Source organism: Canis lupus, chromosome 1, assembly GCF_048164855.1.
Source record: "Canis lupus baileyi chromosome 1, mCanLup2.hap1, whole genome shotgun sequence".
Taxonomy (NCBI): domain Eukaryota; kingdom Metazoa; phylum Chordata; class Mammalia; order Carnivora; family Canidae; genus Canis; species Canis lupus.
This window is the reverse complement of record NC_132838.1, coordinates 54,612,617-54,629,387: the sequence shown is the minus strand read 5'-3', so window position 1 is coordinate 54,629,387 and position 16,771 is coordinate 54,612,617. Positions and strand designations below refer to the sequence as shown.

The window sequence follows — 16,771 nt, the reverse complement described above, 5'->3', positions numbered from 1 at the left end:
TGAAATTATGCTTCTTCAGAGACAAAGCATTTCATCATCAAAGAACAGCTAACTTGTATTCTCGCATGCTATATAGGAAGGCAGGGATGTGGAAAGGGTTTTAGCAAAATACTTGAGAACAGAAAAGGTTTTCTGATTAACACTCAATTAAAGAGAATGTTAAATAAGCCAGATCATTCTATTCAGAGAGCATTCAAATGGCCAAGTTACCACATTTTGATGTTCTTAGTCCTCAGCTTTTAAGTGATTGCTGTAGATATTTTAATACTGCATAGGGAACGTAGCTTTACTTATAAATTTGGCACGGATGAGATTTGGTTTGGTAAAGTATCCTTATTGTTGCATTTTTCTGAATCAGAAGATTATGTACAAAATGGATTAAATTATTAATCAGTGCTATTAATTATTCACCAGTATGGGGAGTGCATAAGCCTCATTATAGAGGGACTACTTTAAAATAAATACTAAATCATATTCTATGAAAATGTCTGTAGGGAACTACTGTGTTAGAACAAGGAAGACTTTCTCTGTAAAAGCCACATAGAGCATATTTCAGACTCTGGACCATACAGTCCCTGTTGTGGCTACTCATTTCTGCCCCTGTAGCCGGAGAACACAGACAGCACCTACGTGAATGAGCTTTGTTGTATTTCAGTAAATTTTATTTATAAAAGCTGGCAGTGGACTCAAGTTTGCTGGCCCTTCCTTGTATGAGAAGAATATATTATTTTTGCTGAATACAGACGTCTCCTTTTCGGTCTTCAGAAAGGCACTGTATTCCAATAGAAAGAATATCCTGTCACCGAGGTCATGGTTATAGTTTGGGAACATGGTCACCCACCCCAAACCAGTGTGACTTGCTGGCCCTTTGTTGCTGTTGCCCATTTTGTATGGGGCAGGGCACTCTGCGTCTAGTAATTCCACTTCTGTGGGAAGCTGTAAGAGCAACAATTTCATTCCTTTTTGAATTTTTGGGCTTTCCACCTAGAATTTATATTAGTGGTTTTCTTTTTTTTTTCTTTTTTTTTTTTTTTTAGTATCTTGTAGTCCTAAGTCACTACAAAGGATAAAAGAAATCAAGAGACACACATCTGAATATGCACTCATCTCTGAGAACTGTAGGATGTATGTGGACTTTCTTTTGGCAAAATGCTTTAAATTTTGTATTTATGTTAGGCTCAGAGAGATGATATTGCTGTATCCTTTTTGAGGGATAACTAGATTAATAATGTACACAGAGGTTGATATATAGTGCTCCAAATGGCCAGTTTCTCAAGAAGTCCCTGTCACATGCGTACTTGTATCTTTGCTTTTTTCCTGAAGTGCTTACTAGTGATCCTAGTGAAGATTTGGGTAATGCAGCCTTATTTAGTATTTAGATATGTTAGGAAGATTTTAGCAGGGTTCGAGTACTGAGTGAATAGTATGCCGTATGCATGATGTAGGATCATGTATTATGTCATGTTACAGTGCACCATCATATAGTGATGGTGTGGAGTAATGAATGAATGATGTTGTGGTACATTAAAGGAGGAGAAGCCCAACGGAAAACCACTGGGGCCTCTCTTTATGAGTGTGATGGCCAGGGATAACCTCAACAGGCAGGGTGACTGCGAATGCCCTCTGCTCAGGGGAGATGATGGAAAACTCCAGGTTTATGGGATTTCTCCAAATGAGAATTCTTTAACAGCTCTCTTCAAACTGGGGTGCCCACTTTCAAGAGTATATTGGGCAAGGAGTTCTTGGAGAAATCAATTTCTATATCCTCAATATTCATATCGACCCTTGATATGGCAGGTCTGCTGGTTTGCTCGTCTACTTTCCCTTTCTTCCATGCCCATCTCCCATTTCCAAAAAGCGAAAGGATTCCCTCTTTCCTACCCACAATCTCATGGTGGTTTGTTGTCCCAGAATGTAAACATAGGGTACTAAACCAGGGCACAATCTGAGAAGGTTCTTCTGTGAGGGAGAATCCAGGCCGAGCAAAGCAAGGAGAGCTTCTTGGATGAGGCAGAGTGTATTTCACCAGCTTCACAAACCGCAGAGCTTCTGTGTGTCCATCCACTCATCCATCCGTCTATACATCCGTCCATCCATCCGCCCATCCATCTATCCATCCACCCATCCAGCCATCCATCCGTCTGTCCATCCATTCATCTTTGAATTATAATTCGGAAGTGAGAAGTTGTCACTGGGATGCAAGTGAGAACGTATATCTAAATTACAAAATAATCCTTTCAGAGAGAAATTAGGTCTGACTTAGTTACTTGATGGCATTTAAGGCTTTCCAGTAAAGTTGTGTGGAAGACTTCATTAACTGAATGAGCTATGCCTCAGCTTCCGGATTTTGAGAAAAATACACAGAGGGTGTATTTGCTGTAAAACAACAACAACAACATGGAAGCATATATTATTTACATCTATTTAAACTTGTGGTAAAATTTCATGATTGTCATCTTGAGAAAATATGATAGGGTACAAATTCTGCCAGAAGTTAAGTATGCTGCACAAGAGTGGGTGAATATACAGGGTGCTCTGGACCTGAATGAGCAAACTGGGTGTGAATAGGTTACTACCGTACCAGATGGCATTCCCCCACCTAAGGACCTGAAAGCTGTAAAGGGTGGGGTGATAAAGCCAGGAAGGATGGAGCTTGGAGATGGGGGTTATGCTTGAGATTTGGCTTACAAGTGTCTTCAGCAGAACCAGAGAGGACTCCAGGGACTGGTCTTACTCGGTTCCACTAGTGCATATCCCGGCATTATAACTAGAACAATGATTTGTGCTTGCGCACACATTATACTGCTTTGTAGGGCACTTTCCTTGGATAGATCTGTAGTGGTTTATGTTTATTATGCACAATTCTGTGTTTATGTGGTTGTCTTCCCCAGTAGAACACGCTTCACTCCAGTGAATACTTTGGAGGGACTCCTGTTGATGCAGTGGTGGAGCATGGCCTGCAGTGAGGGGCCTGTGGTTTGGCAGGCAGGGCCAGCTACATGCATATAGCCTGCAAGGCCCGAGTGTGTATCTGGTGGCTGAACCTGCCTGGACATTTGGAATGGGCTCACTGAGGACAAGTCAGAGGAGGGAAAGACTTTAAGTCAGTGTAGCTGGTTGGTGGAGAGTGGGTGGCAGACGGGAAGGTGTTCTGGACACAGGAGCAGCAGGTGTGGACACCTGAACCCAGAGTCTTGGGCCAGTGGTGTCGTGGTTTGCTGCCTTCCCAGGGTCAAAGCCACATGTCTCGTTCTCCACACAGGGAGCAGAGAAAGTGCACACATGCATTTATGATGGCTCCCCTGACAGATGACAAAAGATGACAAAGGAAACCAAGTTCCCAGGCGGCAGGTGCTGCTGGGCAGCTTTGCAGGTGGCATGGTAAGCTGGATAATTCTGTGGATGGCCACATTTCGTCAGTTTTCTAAATTGTTTTATAGTCATGATCTCATTTGGTTTTTAAGATAGTCCAAAGAAGACAAATCGTAAGCAAAGTAAGGCCCAGAACCTAAGACCTGGACCCTGTATAGGTCCCACTGGGGCGTTGCTGGTGCCCTAAGAGATGTAGGCTGAGGGTGGGAGTGGATGCTGCCCTTGCATGTTATCACCTGTGCTGGACTCCCTTTGCCTCCTGCTCGGGTCTTGCTGGGGCCAGAGCGTTTACCAGATTACTCAAGTGTAGCTTTTAAAGCACCTACTTCTAATGATTTTAGTTATTTTACATAGAAACCTTTCAGAAATGTGTGGTACCTTTCTTATCGTTTTCCTGTCTTTGAGCATCATTGTTCTTTTATAATAATAGAAATGCCTTTTAAAGAACTCTTAAGGCTTATAGTTCTATTTGCTGTTATAGTTAATACTTAATACATAATTAAGACAGTTATATAGTTTTGCTTATCTTTCCAACTTTTAAGGATTTTCTTTTTCTTTTCTTCTCTGTGGGTCTGTGGGCATCAGTCATTTTGTGCTGGGTGCCCATATGCTGCTTACAAAAGCTCTCCTCTCTCTGTACCTGAGGTAGCTTGTTGGCACCTATCTCCTCTGGTCAGGTAAAGCAGATGACCGCATGTGTGGTTAAGCTCTGAGCCCTGCATGTGGGACCTGTAGGCATGCCTCTGGATGAAGTACAGCCCTGCTTGTTGATGCCCCTTCTGACCACGTGGACAATGATTACTGGAGTAGTGACCTTGGATGGGTGATAGTTATTTTGTGTGTGTGCCTTCTCAATGTTTTCTGGGAGGGTGCAGGGCAAGGTAGCAGCCAATATAAAGCTATTGACTTACTGGGTGAATTATATTATTCTCTGCCTTATAAGCTATTTTTAATCAGTAATTTTTATAACAAATATATGTGAACTATTACTTACACAAGCTGTGTGTGACCTAAGTCTGTATCTTAGGCAAAATGCTTGCATAGTTTATCAAAACTTTGTTGTAATGCCTGCCTTCCAGACATAAGAATATGATGTCATTTCAGCCCTTTCTGAACAGGATTTAGAAGGCAGGCAGTGGAGGAGTGCCACAGCAGTTATTAGCAGTTAAGAGGGATGTAGAGATGGTTACCTGAAAGTTCTCCTTTGTTTTGACTTTGCCTTTGTGTTCCTTACATTTTCTTAGGGCTAGAGTAATGAACCTTTCTTCTTCCCATTTTGGAGTTACAGGAGTAAGCTTGTCTATATTTGGCAATCCAATTAGTTGATAAAGTAACATGAAGGTTTTACTTTTTAAGCTTGTTGGGGAGGAAAAAATTTTACTCTGCCCTTCAAGGTTTTTCTGGATGGTCCAAGAATCAAATGGACATGAGACAGTTAACGGGAGAAAGTCAAACAAGAGTTTAATAACAATGCCTCCTGTGTACATTTGAGAGACCCGAGAAGACTGAATTACTCCCCCAGATGGCCAAAGCTATCACCTTAAATGCCATTTACAGGTAAACACGAGATATTGGGGGTGGGGAGGCAGTTATGGAGGTGACAAGGAAAAGCACTGTAAACAAGGGTGTGATTGTTATGCAGATTTAAGTCTTTGCCTTCTAGAGATTTAAAGTCATCATCTTCCTGGTGCTGTTGGAGATTTCCCTTATACATGTAAATGCCTCTTACAATAGGGTGACTTTTCTTTGGTTTTCAGACCTTTTCCTGTTATTTCTTAAAAATAGCCAGTTTAGGATAATCAATAAGCCAAAGAGACAGCATTCTGGGGTGGAAAAATTCACTCTCCTACCACCTTTATAGACCAGAAATAATATAGATGTACTTGTTTGATATGTATACTGAGTAAGTAATACATTATGGTTGAAAATGGTATAAAACTTTATTATTACATGTATACTAATACAGAAAGAGAAAGGCATACAATTTTTAAAGGACTAAAAAAACCTTGGTGAATAAAAGGCACCAGAATTTTCATGATTTGAAAATCTCTTGGCAATTTAAAAACACTTGCAGGATCTAAAAATGTCACATATCTTGAATACTCATGGAAAATAGGGACATGCATGCATCTTAAAGAACTTTGATTCATTTGATGCTGCATGGATCAGTCTTTATGTCTCCCTTTGTGTTTTGCTTTCATTAACTGCAGTTGAGAACTGTCGTAGGTGCTGCTTCCTATAAAAATAAAATCAGTTCCTGAGTTTTCAGTTGTACAAATGAAGGTCATGAATGAAAAGTCATATGGCAGCAAGTCTGTGCAATGAAGCTGTCAGAGCTTCACGTAAAGAACGTAAGACTTGGAATCAAATGCCTGCAGTTTGAATGTTGAATAGTGTGGATGTTAGCTCCTCCAGCTACTGGCTGTGGATGCCAGGCAAGGCACTGCATTTCTGAATGTTTTCCCTACTCTGTAAAATGAGAATCTTAACTATCCTGAGGCTTCCTTTTCTCATCTTCCCCCCTCCCTTCCTTTTTTTTTTTTTTTTTTTTTTGCCGGGATAAAGATGAAATAATGAATGTGAAAGTGCTTTGTAAACTGTAAAATTCAGCACAAATGTGATGCATCGTTAGGGCATTGTTACAAAATCTCGGGGACACAGAATAGAAAAGTTAATAATTCTCATTGTTATATAATGTTTGAGTGGCAATTGTGTGTTCTGGGTACTCAGAGACTCTGGCTCTCCCTTAGCGTCATACTTAATTTGCCATTGTTGTTCACATATTCTATTTTAGATTGCTAGGTAGGCAACTAAATACATACCTTATTATACGGTGTGGGTGTCGTGTGGGTGAATTAACCTCGGGATGACGAACTTAACTTTTACCAATTTTGACTAGTATATATTTAAATAATCAAATTTTAAGATTTCATAGTATATGCTTTAAAAAATTTTTATGTTCTTTTTGCATTTATCTTGTGGTTATGTTAACAACAGAAAATACAGTACAAGTGTTCTATCCCAAGCACCGTGCAGATTAGCTGATCTGAGCAGAAGGAATAAGGCTTGTGTGTGTTCTTTCAGAATGTAATGCAATAGTGGCAATAATTGGTTTAAGAAAATTATTTTTCTTTTAAAGCTAGATTTTCTTTGATACAAAAATGACTTGAGCTTTTCCTTCCTAACCTCCTTCCCTCCTTCTTTCCTTCCTTCTTTCCTCTGTTAAAATCCCTTTGCATTTAGCTTTTGTTTGCATTTAGTTTTGATTCCTAAGTAATTAGAATTGTAAAGTGGTTATAAATGAACGGGAAGGGTGGATGTGCTGCATTATTAGAATTGTTTCCAAATAGAAAAGGTAAAATCATTTTCTTTTTCTGTGGGGGATGGGGGCAAACAGTAGGAAGTTTTACACTGAGGCATTTCACATAAGACACAATGTTGAGGTCAGATTTTGTGTTGGACCCTCTCAACCAGCATAAGGAAATTCTGACCCATTTTTAGAAGAGATGTTACTGACAGCATTTACTAACATCAGCACTGGACAGAAGAAATGAGAGGATGGAGCCTGGAATAAAAACCTTTGGGGGAAATAGGATTATGGAGAATAATTGCTAAAAAGCATTTTCTTACTTCAAGAGTTAGAGACAAGGCACATTTTTAGAAATTATCTTTTGGCTGTAGGGAAATTCAAGCCAGATTTTGCCTTCTGCTTCGGCACCCTGCCTTTGTTGTAAATATCATTCCCCAGAGAATTCAGGGGAATAACTCCATGAAGGCTTTAGCGCAAATCTGGGAGGATCTCCTGCCAGTGCCAGGGAAGCACATGCTCAGGATCCGAGGGTGCCGCTGTCCTGGCTCATTATTTTCCCACCCGTGGGTAAGAAGAAATTTGTAGTGTTGGGGCAAAGCCTTTCACCTACATTACAAATGATGCCTTTGCCTTTTTGAGGCAGTTACCCTGCCTGATGCATAGGCGTGCCAAAAAGTATTTAATGAGCGTGGACTGGATTCTCACGGCGGTGGGTCATCCTGTCACCTGTGTGTCACTGCCATCTGTCGTAAAGCTCAGTTTTGGGGAGACGGGGCGGGTTGCACTCATTCACAGTCAGGTATGGTCTGTCCCTGTCTCAGGTTTATTTGTTCATAAAGGTGCACTAGAAGCCTAGGGAGGCCTGGGCAGGCAGGACGTGTGGGCAGCTACTGAAGACATCAAAGCTGTGGAGGCCCAGGCTGGAGGCAGGCAGTGGAGGCCCAGGCCACAGGCAGGCATTGTGGTAGAGACCTGGGCTGGAGGCAGGTGGTAGAGGCCTGGGCTGGAAGCAGGTGGTGGAGGTCTGGGCTGGAGGCAGGGCTCTGTGCTTTGACAGGCTCTTTCTGCCTGGGCAGTGTCCCTCTGCTTTGCACACCCCCACCCCCTTACTCTGCACAGTGTGTCAGGTGGCTGAGTGACTAGGACCACAAGTGTGGCTCTCTAGCCTCTGGCCCGTCACCTCCTATCTGCAAGAAATCAATTGCATAACTTCCTTTTGCCTCGCTTAACCTCATCTATAAAATAGAATGAATGGTACCTTGTTCAGAGGATTAAATTAAATAATAGATACGTAGGACAATGCACCGAATATTTAATCAGCTGTTATATATATATTTTTTTATTGAGGACTTCCACATTAATCATCTCAGATGTGGTCATAGCCGTCTTACTAAAGGTGGGATGTGTTTTACATAAAATTGACTTTGAGAAGTCAGTGACCTGGTGACTGTCACTCAGCCCCTGCGGAGGTACTGACTCACTGCTGTGTCCTCTCCACAAACTGCCCTGTCTTCTGGGGTGAGGGGGGCAGGACTGGGGCTGGTTTGGGCGGCCCAAAGTTTGTACAGTAGATAGAATGATGCTGATTAAAGCAAGCAAACAACGACGTCAAGAGGAGGCTCGTTTCTGTACCTCCAATTAATTTTTCATGAATGTGTTCATGTAGTGCATAAACAGTCTGTCCAGTTTTTGCAGAATTATTCCCTGTGTAGCAGATTTCCCGGTTTGAATAGTGAGTCTTGCATTTACTGTGGGAAGTAGACGGGAAGAGACAGCTGCCTTCCCGTTTCTGGGATTCACTCAGAGCCTTGCCATGGAACGTCTGGAATGTGAGGTTTCCTGTAAGGGCTGCTTTTGCCTGCATTCTTCCTTAGGAAGAGTTTCCAAAGAGCTGTAAATTATAATAAGATTAGAGTGCTTCTTTTTTGTGATTGATGTTTAGTCCTCATAACTCTATGTTGGTAGAAAGACTATAGATGTCATAAATGGAATTCATTAAGTTATGTTTCCGTATTTTCACCCTCTGTGTTGCTCCTCAGAGTAATTGGTGTAATTTTGTTTTGAGGGGTGTATTTGAGCGTCTGTGTATGTTGTATGTCAAGATTTTCTTTGCAAGTAGCCACTGCACTCCCTTTTATGTTTGCTAGTATGATAAAATATGTGGGGGCGAGCATATGGGATCTGTTCTCCAGGATGCATTCTAACCCAAGGATAAGAATTATGGGATTCTTCTTTTTTTAAAAAAAGATTTTATTTATTTATTCATGAGAGACACACAGAGAGAGAGGCATAGATATAGGCAGGGAGAGAAGCAGGCTCCATGCAGGAAGCCTGATGTCAGACTTTATCCCAGGACTCTAGAATCACACCCTGGGCCGAAGGCAGGCGCTCAACTGCTGAGCCACCCAGGCGTCCCTTATGGGATTCTTTTCATAAGATGCATCATATGACCTAAGTGAACAGGAGATGTTTCTTTGCCACACACATGTAAATATCTATCTACAGATAGAATGATGCATTTGGAATTTGTAGAAAAGTAAAGAACAAATGCTAAGGGACGTGCTAGAGGTCATGGGAATGGCTTGCATTACATTGAGATGCTTACATAATGATAACAATTAGCTTGTGATATTTGCAGTTATTTTGAATGTTTACTCTTTGAAACATTGCATCCAGGCAGCTTACTGTAGTTGTACGGTAACATTTTTTGGCTAAGAAAACAATCTTTGGTTGTTAGGTTAGAATATGATATTCCTATCTCTTTATTTTCTGTTTATAATTATTCCCCAGGTGGCTGTTAGAGATATCTTTGTTTGCTTGAATGTCCCAGATTATATATCTCACCAAAGATTATGATCATTAGCATTTTTTATTGGATCAGACCTATTCATTTATTTGGATACAAATGAAACTGTTCTAAGAAGTAATCCCAAATCTCTGAGGAAAATTAACAAAATGAGTAGGTAAGAAAATGTTTAGATTTGTCACAAATCCCTTTTGGAATAAATTAAAATAGATGTAAATATACTCAACTAAAGCATCCGCTTGTTTTATTGAGTACCGTGATTACAAATCCTGTATGACACTTGCTGTGGCCAGACGTTTCCTAAGTTAATTGTCTACAAATATGGATCTACAAATTTTTGCAAGTTTCCTTACCTGACCACAGATATAATTAACGGGCTGTCTCTGAGTGTACACTGAGTGAGAAGCAGTATGTTATTGAACTCCCCCTCCTTCCTAACAACAGTGAACACACACACACACACACACACACACACACCACACCACTTGACTTTGTGCTTTGGAGACAAATCCAATCTGTGATGGTGTGTTTATGCCAAGACTAAATTGGTGCCTACAGTCTCATGAAATGATGAATAATAACCATTGCTCTTCACAAAGATTATAACAAGGAAGATCCCTTTGAGGAACTTACCTTCTTCTGATGCCTTTTATATATGTATTTTTGAGATTTTATTCGATTATTCATGAGAGACACAGAGAGAGAGGCAGAGACATAGGCAGAGGGAGAAGCAGGTCCATGCAGGGAGCCTGATACAGGACTGGATCCCAGGACCCAGGATCAGGACTTGAGCCAAAGGTAGATGCTGAACCCTAAGCCACCCAGGCACCCCTCTGATGCCTTTTATAAATTCATTCTCAACACTAGGCATATACTCAGGACACTACTTTATTGGGATCTCACTTGCCTGCTCGTCTCTCCACTAGAGTGACTGCATACAGTTTTCCAAGAAGAGTGCCCCTGCCCAGGGGAAGCCCCTTCCTGCTTCTCAGCAGTGGTCGGTCGGGTGTCTCTACTTGGTGTGTGGCTTGGCTGCCCAGTTCCCTCTCCCCTCTCTCTCCACTCTGGATGAAGGCTAGTGGGTCTTTGTGGAACTAGCAGCTGGGGGAGACATAGTCGCCCACTTTCAGGAGGTACCACAGAGCAGTGATTGCCACCTCCAGCCTTGAGTTAGGACAGGTCAGACACCCGAGGACTCACCTGGACTGTGTCAGGTGGACCCTGTCTGTATATGCTCATTCTCCCAGTAGCAGGAATGGCCTTCTGTTTTTCCAGAACGAGCACTCTGCTTTTCTTCTCTAGACACTGAGTTGTGGAAGTGAGCAGTTGTCATTTTTGCCACAACTACTACAAGCTTACGGTCAAATCTCTGGCTTGTCTGTAGTGTGTGTATATACCCTTTCTGTGGGGTGTGTTTTGTCTTTTCCCTATTTCTGCCATTTTATTTCCCTGTTCTTTTTTGCTTTCTTTCTTATTTGTTTCATGGGGGTTTTCTTGTTTTCTCTATGTACTTTATGTGTACGTGTAATGCATACTCTCCGGAATGAGGCAAGGTAAGTAATCTTCATTTGTTCACTATTTCGTACAGTCCTGGGGCAGGGGATGTATTATCTTTGATTTACCCAAGAGCAACCAGCGGTTTCAAGGTCATGTGGGATGGAGGTTTGGCTGTAGGTCTGTCTCCCAAAAAACCCAGGCTTATCATACTGACCGTACCACGTTCCTTTTCAGGAGAACCACACCTGCAATGTAACGACTCATGATACCCCACAGACACAAATGAACTTCATTGGGCGGCCTGCAGATGCATCCATACAACAAGCCAAACGCGCATATCCCGATTTGCAAGGTTGATCTGAGGGAGAGGTTCTAGATGTGCTCTGGGCCCCATCCCAGATCTACTGAATCAGGAACTCAAGAGACTGGGGCCCAGCACCTGCTCCTGCCCTCTTTACTTTGAGAACCACTCAGAATAATTTTAGGGGAAAAAAAAAAAGACAATTGTTTTACTGGTAGAATTTTTTAAAATAACGGACCCTTCATGTCTGTCTACATTTGAATTCAGTTGGTAAAGATTCAGTTTTTATACGTAGCTGCAGGAAAATATCTATTATGGGAAAAGGGGAATTTTTTTTAAATGATCTACATTATTCCTCATCTCTAATACTCCTCCAAACTACCATTCCCCTTTTCCTTTGGAGTCAGAGATGCTGGGTTTTTAAATGTTAAATTGTTTGTTGCTTTCGTTAATTATTGCATTCTTTCTTTCTTCTGAGGGGACTTTTCGTTTTGTTTTTTTTTTCCAGCCTGCAATTTCTGTAACTATAAACAGAGTTGACCTATAAGTAGAGATTTTTTTTTCAAGTAGAGCTTTTATAATAACTTTGCTAAGGCGATCCCACCCTCTGAAGATATGGTGGAGAGCTACTATTCATTCTTTAATTTCTTCCTGGTACTTGGAGGCCTCAGAAATGTGCGGTCTCCATAGGGGCTTGGTTTTGAGAAGTAGAGAAGCGAGGGTCTGTCTCACAAATGTATAAAACCAAAGGCACTTGCTTTATTCAGCTGTGTGAGGATCAGACCGAGGGAAAGGCTGTGTTTTGCTACATGGTGACTTTCTTTGTTCTCAGAAATGAGTCTGGTCCATCCTTTGCAGTAATGGGGAATCTCTTCCCCCAAGGGGCTGACAGTCACACAAGGGGTGATGATGCTATGACCGGCCCGTTGTGGACCCTAGACGGGGTGGGGGGGACCCCTGTGCAGTTTACTTAAAACTGTGTGATCCCATCTTGGGTGGAAAGCACTGAAGAGCAGAACATGTTTTACAGAAGTGTCTCAGTCAGGATGTCCTGGACGTGTCCCATAGCCCTAAGGTCCCCTTGTGTTTTGAGCTTCTGTGCCTGAAGGGACACTCATTCACCTTTGTCACTGAAGGTATTGGAGCCAGCCTATGTTGACACTCTGGTGTGTCCGACCCGGACAAGGACAGCTTTGGCCACAGCTACTGCCCCCATAGGGTTACATAATCTGGGCAGAAGTTCTCTGGCCGAGATTTACCAGGGTCCCTGGATCAAAGTCAGAGCAAGTCCCTCTTTTTTTGTTCTTGATTTGAAGTCACAAAGTTATTTTTGAAATCCAGTGATGGAGATGAGCCCTGTTCTCGCAGTTGATGGTAAGGTTCAGAGCACAGTTGTGTTTTCGTTTGGAGTCTCATCCTCAAAACAGTGATTCTCTGAAGTAGGAGAAGTTTGTGGGAATTACAGTGGAAAGCTATTTCTAGGGACAGAGGTCCCACTGTCTCTGTTCTCGAGGCATTCGGAGTAACTGTTACCTGATGTTTGACCTCTGGTCTCCCCATCTGAGCTTTCTACTCAAACTGGAATTCCATTTTCTTTGATTGGAAAGCTGCATAGCTTCTGTGGCTTCCTGCCTGGTGAGGGATGGCATTCCTCCCTGCCTCTGTTAGCTCAGACTCTTTATGTCCTTTTAAAAAAATATATTAGTTATGTCACTGTCACCTTGAATATTAGGTAGGCACTGTCTCTTGGTGGTTGTTTGTATTCCACTTCTACATGTCTGAGGTCACTTTTGTTAAACTCAGGTTTTAAATAAGATATAATACCTGATAGATGTGTTTGTTAACTTCATAGATCACACACACTGCTTTGGGGGTTGGTCTCCCCACTTTACTCTTGGTAATTACTAATAGGTTTTAATTATGTGTGTAATGTTATTATTTATCTGTGATTCTGTAACCGTAAATTTAATCATGTAATAAAAATGTAGGAAATTATTTCATTCAGCGAATAAATCTGTAGTGATATAGATAATGCAGCATTTTGGGAAAGAAACAACAGATGACAGTTTATTATTGTTCAAACTGTCTCACTTAACTAATGCTAAGAAGATTGATTTTTTTTTATGCCCCCACCCTTACTCTCAGGTAGATGTTAAGGATGATGCATGAATTTATGAAATGCCAGGTGATTGAGCTGAAATTAACCTTCTTCTGTCTGATTAGAAGAAAATAGGTGGCCTCATATACAATGTACAGGAAAACAATAAATACAGTTATTTTGATACTGATACTTATTTTATTGTTAAAATAAGATCCATTGCACCAGACTGATGTGCAGTAGAGCTAGACAGAGCTTTAGATGTGGAGCACATGAGGACTCCATCCAGCTGATTCTGGAAGAGCTGTCCTTGTTGTTCTGTCTCTCCAAGATTTCCTTTCTTCTTCACTTTTTCCACTGAGAAGACTCACTCTCACTAAGTAGAAAGGCCCTGCACCTTAGATCTTTTTTGAGGCTGTAGGCGTCATGCTTTTTGTGAGATTACTTCACCGTTTCCCTATCTGTGTTTAAAATAACAGGGTTGTCAAGTATACGTTTCTCTAAGAATTTTTCTATCATAGAAAAAATTTTTCATCTCCAAATATGCTCTGTAAGTGTGTGCTGTCAGGGTTAGTCATGGTGGTCAGAACGGAGTGTTCTCAAAGGTGATGCAGAATAAGAACTAGAACAAAGAATGGAAAGGAAAGACTTCCTTCATAAACAAATAATGTGGGCAGTGGGCCCTAGATAGGACACTCAAAGCACAAGCAACAGAAGAAAAAAATAGATAAATTGTATCTCATCAAAATTAAGAACTTTTGTGTACCAAGGGAACACTATTGAGGAAGTGAAAAGATAACCTACAGGATGGGAGAAAATATTTGGAAATCATATTATCTGATAAAGGTTTAATATCCAGAAAATATAACTAACTCCAGAACGAAAAGACAAACAACTCAATTAAAAAATGACCAAAGGACTTGAATAGATATTTCTTCAAAGAAGACCCACAAATTGCCAATAAGGACATAGAAGGATGCTCATCATTAGTCATTAGGGAAATGCAGATCAGAACCACAGTAAGACCACGTCTCACATCTACTACAGTAGCTATAATCCAAAAAATGGAAAATATGTGTTGATGAGGATGTGGGAACTTAAGACCCTTGCCCACTGTTGATGGGAATGTAAAACAGTGCAGGGAAAATAGTTTGGTGAGTCTTTCAAAAGCTAAGCAAAGAATTACCATGTGACCCAGCAGTTCCACTCCTAGATATGTGCCCAGGGGAACAGTAACCAGGGATTAAAATGCTCATAGGCTAATGTTCACACAGCAATTCTCACAACAGTAAGGGTCGAAACAACCGAGGTGTCCATCAGCAGATGAGAGGATAAACAAAATATGGTATATATGTGCAATTGAATATGATTCAGCCTTAAAAAGGAAAGAAGTTCTGACAAATATTACAACATGGATGAATCTTGAAGACATTGTGCCAGATGCAAAAGGATAAATATTGTGTGATTTCGCTTAGATAAATTCTCCAGCATCGGCTGATTTATTGAGATAGAAAATGTAAGAGGTTACCAACCTGGGGTGAGTGAAAAGGAGAGGGTGGGAAGTGATTGTATTTAATAGCAGAGTTTCTGTTTGGAGATCCTTAAAAAAGCTTTGAAACGAAATAATGGTGTTGGCTGCAAAACGTTGTGAATTTAATTACTGCCATTGAATTGTACACTTAAAGATGGCTAAAATAGCAAATTTTATATTACATAGTTTTGAAAATATGAATTGAAAAAATATTGAAAAAATATGCCACAAACTGTGGCACACTTTAAATGAGTTAGTTATGTGGCATGTGAATTATATCTCAATATAGTTATTTTAAAGAGCCCAAATAATATGAATATTTCAGTGGACTTAGTTGATTTTATGAGCTTCGGCCATGGAGGAAAACTGATCATATGCATATGTCTGCTGTGGAAAGGGGGGACCCCAATGACCCCACTCGTACTCTTCACCATTCAGTCCTGCTTCCTGGACAGTACAGGTGGTGGGAAGCTTTTGCTCAGTGTTCACCTAGTTATATAAACAGCCTTAGGGATCTACCTGGAAAAGTTTCCATCCCATTCACACATACATCCCTTGGTCAGTTATTCAACAGAGGGTGGGGAGAGAGAGAGAGAGAGAGAGAGAGAGAGAGAGAGACCAAGTCTGTATGATTCCTGCAGGTCATTATACATTAAATTGTATGCAATTGCTAAAATCTGTTCTCCATGTAATTACATTTTAAAGTACATTCAAATCAATGTTGAAGTAGCCATGCTTGGATTCTCTGCTTTTGTACTGACGTTCCAGGGGTTTCAAGGAACATGAAGTGGTTTCAGATAATGAGTGTTTCACGTACAATTTTTCCTAATTGCGAATGAGTTCTTTATATAGACAATGGGGTTTAATTGAAACCAAAATGAAACCAGTACAGTAAAAATGATTTAATATGATAACAATTTATTCTTGTTAGTTTTTAAATTGAAAGCAATTGCTGCTTCTCAGCTGATTAAAATTCTCAAGTGTGCTTGAATTAAGAGAAACCTCATAACTCAAACTAGGCTAATTGAAAGTAGTTTTTTAATATTTCTTTGAGCTTTACTTGGACAGTTTATAAATTAATTTATAGCTAATTAAGAAAATAAAGAGTTTCAATTTGAACGTGTCATTCACGTTGTCTGGCTTTCCAAATGTAGGATCATGATATTTCCAAACCCCAGGTTAGGGGAAACACTTTTGGGGGTGGGGCCCTGGCCATAGGTTGCTGAGGTCATACCTCGGATAGCACCCAGCTTTCTAGAATTCTTTCTTCCTGATTCTGTTCTCATGTTGTTATCTAAGGAGAACAAAGAATACGTACCTGCTATGCTGTGGGCCCTTTGTAATTAAATTTTTCTGTGTCCCAGCCCATTCATTCCTGTGTCTTGAGCATGCTGCTGAATGCCAACCGTGTCTCTCACACGCTACACAGACTAACTTTTCAACTCTTAGGAGCTCTGCAAAAGTTCTCTCAACGCTTACTCATCACATCCTCCCACACCATCTACCCACTTGCACATCAAAACTCCTGAAATAGTGTAAAGTCGTTTATCTCTGTATTTAAGAAAAAGCACACACAGCATGAAAATCCTGGTATCAGGGATTCTGATAACTGCAACAAAGTCTGGGCCTTTTAAACTCATCAGTCTGTTAACCCTCAGTTAAGTAAGGGATCTTTTCAATATCTGGATTTTTTTTTTTTTTTTTTTTAAAGGCCGACACTTGGAGTATTCAGAACATTGCAGTTCTTGTTATGGTGAGGAAAATGCAAGTGCAAAATCTCTGTAATCTGTAATTCTGGAGGTTTTAGACCAGCTTCCTGGATTAGTGGATTTCACCACTTTTTGAAGCAGCACACT

General features: G+C 40.8%; 1 protein-coding gene and 1 long non-coding RNA gene across 4 annotated transcripts in view; one reads left to right on the top strand and one right to left on the bottom strand.

Moving 5' to 3' along the window:
• The window catches only part of PDE10A (phosphodiesterase 10A), a 590,195-nt gene that overhangs the window by 308,952 nt on the left and 264,472 nt on the right, over nucleotides 1-16,771 (top strand). The window lies entirely within an intron of this gene.
• The window catches only part of LOC140635569 (uncharacterized), a 32,737-nt gene continuing 23,959 nt past the window's right edge, over nucleotides 7,994-16,771 (bottom strand). The window contains exon 4 of the long non-coding RNA XR_012032919.1: nucleotides 7,994-8,573. This is a non-coding gene — a long non-coding RNA (uncharacterized lncRNA). The remainder of the gene's footprint in view (nucleotides 8,574-16,771) is intronic.